Below are 4,372 nucleotides of genomic sequence, written 5' to 3' on the forward strand. Positions count from 1 at the left end.
GTTAAAGATACAGGAGCCCTGTCCTCCTTTTCATATGGTCACCCTAGCCATGCCCACACACCACATAGTGAGGAAATTATATTTTAAAATAATTTGTGGACAGGGAAGGAAATGATCTTTACCGGAAGCCACCTCACATCCCCATAAATAACTAAATATATCTAGAGGTGGAAGCAGAAGCAGAAGCACAATGTGGTTTGCATTGCTTTATCACACCAGCGTTATACTGTGCAATCACTCTGAATTGTGTGCAAAGAACTCTGAAGTTTTCCAGTTTATAATCTGCTTTTATTGTGAAGTACTCTGAAGTTTTCCAGTTTATAATCTGCTTTGACTGTGAAGTACTCCCAGGCATCCTGCTTTAATTGTGCTATAAAGCCAAAAGACCCACTCTATTTTGCTACTAGTTTTCGAGCGAATCATTTGATGTTTTCTGAGCGGCCACTGGGGGCGCAGGAGCAGGATTTGATATTCTTAAGCTTCAAATTAAACAAATGCTTACATCTGCGTAAGTTTTAAAGATAAAGACATCAAAATTGACACAGTAATAGTTATTAAAGAGAGCTTTAAGCATACCAAATTTGAATCAGATTGAGTCATCTGTTGATTTTTTATGTTTTTTTTTTACATTTCCCCCCTTAAACCCTTTTCCTGGTTATCAAAGGATCTTAGGAGCGCTGCCGCCCAGGGTGTGTAGCTAGCAACAACGACAACAACAATAACAGCTCAGTGCTGTAGGGGATAATTCAAGGGAAACAGGTATGTGGGATGAAGCTAGCAATCACAACTGTTGTATCAGCTCTCCCCCTCTCTCAGTAAAGCATTAAATATACTACATATCTGAGCCAGCCACTCTGCATGCCCAGGGTGACTCCTATTGACTCAAATGAGCCACATAATGATCTCCGGTTAACCTCAAGGGTGCCCTTCCTACCGCTCCCTGTTTTAGAATTTCTGGCCAAAATCAGAGGATCATATATAAGGTCGCTCTCTGAGAAAAGCCCTTCCCCGTGCCTTTGAATGGGGGAAGTTTTGCATGTACGTGATTCGGACAATGAGCTTCATCAGATGAGGTTTTTATTGCACACTTTTGTTCTGCCCCATGTCCCCCACCGCTTCTGAAATGCCAGTCTCACTGTTCTTGCATTTAAACCTATGTTTGCAACCTTAAGTTTTAGAAGCTTGAGTTTCAATTTCAAATGAAGCTGGACATTGACATGGTGTGATTTATAGGTTGAAGAATCAGGATCTGAGGATAAAGTGTGGGCAGAATGGGTTGCAGTCATGATGGGGGAGCTTAGAAAAGTCTCTTACCACATCCACTGGTTGAGTTCCTTCATTAGCAGTGGAACCTGCAGATCAGAGATACATGATTACAGGAGAACTCTAAAATGCGATTTAGAGTTGCTTCATCTGGTTTCGAATTAGATACCATTTCTGCTCCCAAGACCCTTGTCCTAATGCAGGAAAATCTCTTCCTTCATATCTGTTGGGCTACGTAGCATCTGCACTAGAACAATTCTGCACCAAAGTAACCCAAAGTCTACACCGAATTTCTGCAACCCATATAAGTGAAGTGAATTTGAACATAACATGTTTGTTTTACAATTCTGTCCCGGCTAGATGTAGGAAAGGGGAAACCGTTGCCCAGGACACTGCAGCCTATTCTCATTGACTGCTTTTGAGATTTCACCAAGCATTGCCCACGCCCCTTTCTTAAGGTCTCTCTTTGCAACCATAAGAACGACAAACTTGTTTCACATTTTAAAGGAAGACGCTTCTCTTTTGGACACAATGTAAACATTTATTATTATTATTATTATTATTATTATTATTATTAATATTTATTTATATAGCACCGACCAACTTTTACAAAAAGCAAACACCTTCCCTGTGCAACTTGACACAATACAGCTCTCGTGTGAGAATGACGCCTCCCCAATTTTGCATTCTTTGATCTCAACCTCTATGACGTGATCCATCCAGGATCCCACTTACCCCGTTTCCGTTTTCTACACCATATAAAGGCAAACAACAGCAGGAGGAGGAGGAGGAGAAAGCCTGCAGCAACACTTGCCCACACGATGATCATGTCCGGGGCTCCACCTGTAAAATCATGGATGTCTTGAGTTAGACTACTGCTAATGCTTACCTGATAAATCAATAGCTGGTGCCGAAAGGCTGCCTGCACTGACCTTCCTACCAATTGACACATCTATTCATCATCAACATCTCTCAGCATCTTCACAACCCTTTTCATATTTCATCCATCAGTCTCTCTTTTTTGGCAAAAAAACTCTTCACCTATCATACCAGCTCTTCGCTCACTCTCTTCTCTGTGGTGTGATTTTATGCCTTTGGGACATCGTGTGTAAAAGCAACCAGATGAGGGGGTCCAGTCAACTCAGTTTCCCCCATCTAACTGGCACCTTTTCAGACTAATCAGATTTCTGAAGAGTGTTGAAAAGCTCTATTGGGAGAATTAATGGCAGCATCCAGGCCCCCATCTATACAACAACGGGATTGCTCTCATTAAATATAAACCTGAATTTTTGTTGATTCGAATGTAGGTAAAGAGCGTCACACTGCAGCAGCAATACCGATTTATTTCCTGAATTTTTTTTACTAGTGAGTTATAAATGTGCACATGCACATTATCACATATATGAAGCAACGAACCACATAGGAGCGAAGCTATAAATTTTATATGCGGATTCATAAAACAGACAAACCGGGAGCGGGGGGCAGGGGAGGAAAGATGCAGCACAGGGAAAGGAACGAGGCAGCAGAACACGTCTCCTTCATCTGGCTGCCCGTTTCCCCCTCTTTATTTTTGTAAACCGCCCAGAGAGCTTTGCATATTGGGCAGTACAGAAATGTGCTAAATATTTAAATACATAAATGAATTTGTTTTAAGACGCTTTCTCTGCGGAGCTCCGCAGAGAGACTTCAAACTAAAATTGGTGCGAATGAACAAGGCAGCCGATTGGTGCAAAATCGGGAAATCAGCCAATCATGTTGTCCTACCCTCAAAGCTCCACCCACATGTCAGAATCTGATTGAACTTCTCCAAAGACATATAGCCATAACCTGATGCAAACTCGGACATGATCTAAAAGTCGCGGTAAATCGCGAATGCAAAGATGCGCATTATTGGGGTTAAAACCCGGCACTACGGCAAATGGACGGCTGCATCATGAAACCTAACATGCAAATATGCACATTTAGGTTGGGGTAAACAAGCCATACAGACAAGCCCCAGTTGGGAGGGGGGATATGCACATATGAGTTATGGGTTTGTCATTTGGTCCAGGACTTATTTTGGGGTACACAACCCATTACCCATTTAAGGCAGTGTTTCTCAAACTGTGGGCTGGGACACATCAGGGGGACTCACCCTACTTTCAGGTGGGCCTCAGTGCTTCAGACTGACCAGTGCCTCTCTGCTTGACCACCTTGCACCATGGCTGCACCACGCGCACTGCTTAGGCAGGTGTGTCAGTGGGAGCAAGGCTAATATGTTTAATAAAAATAATTTTTAAAAAAACTGGGAATAAAGAGGAATGGGATAAGAGAGGGCATCTGTTATGGGAAGAAATGAATGTAAAAGCAGGAGAAGAAAGGGAAGAAAGTGTCTGTTGGGGTTTGGGTGCAAGCTAAGTGTGAAAGGAGAAGAGGAGATGAAATGGCAGATGAGAGAAGCAAGTGGGGGAAAGGAAGAAATAATTAAACAAAATCTTCTGTATGGAGAGCCTCTGGATCAGCAAATTCTACTTGAAATGAGGAGAATGAGTCATGATAGCTCCACAGCCAATGTTTGTTTTTCAGCTGAAAAAAGCTGAACTCTGGAACTCCCTCCTACAAGGAAATAGCTGTGGCAGTGGATTTTGACATTTCTAAAGAGGGATTAGATAGCATTATAAAAAGAATTTCAGTAATTGCAGGTGATAATGCCAAACTCTGCTTCCGTCTGCCACCATTTTGTGATGGGTGGACCTCAGTCATTTTCAGCTCTCTGAAGTGGGCTCTGGGGATATAAGATTTGAGAGCCCCTGATTTAAGGTATCGTTAAGGATTTAAGGTATCGTTAAAGGCCATATAAGGCCATGGGCTGCAGTCTGACATAAGTCAGAAACCAGAAGCCATGAGAGGCTTTTCTGGAGTTCTGGAGTTCTGACCACTCTAAACGTAGCCCTCAAGTGGGAAAGATCTACATGACTGGCCCCACCTATGTGCCTACTTCATTCACGCATATTCCCCACCAGGATGTAGCACATTGGAAAGGCTCCCACCACACTGCTGTATGTTACATGTGGGGTTTCTTGATAGTCATTCACCTTCAGCCCCTTCCAGATTCCACAAACTACCTCTC

The sequence above is a fragment of the Elgaria multicarinata genome, chromosome 11 (genome assembly GCF_023053635.1).
Source record: "Elgaria multicarinata webbii isolate HBS135686 ecotype San Diego chromosome 11, rElgMul1.1.pri, whole genome shotgun sequence".
NCBI classification, from domain to species: Eukaryota; Metazoa; Chordata; class Lepidosauria; order Squamata; family Anguidae; genus Elgaria; species Elgaria multicarinata.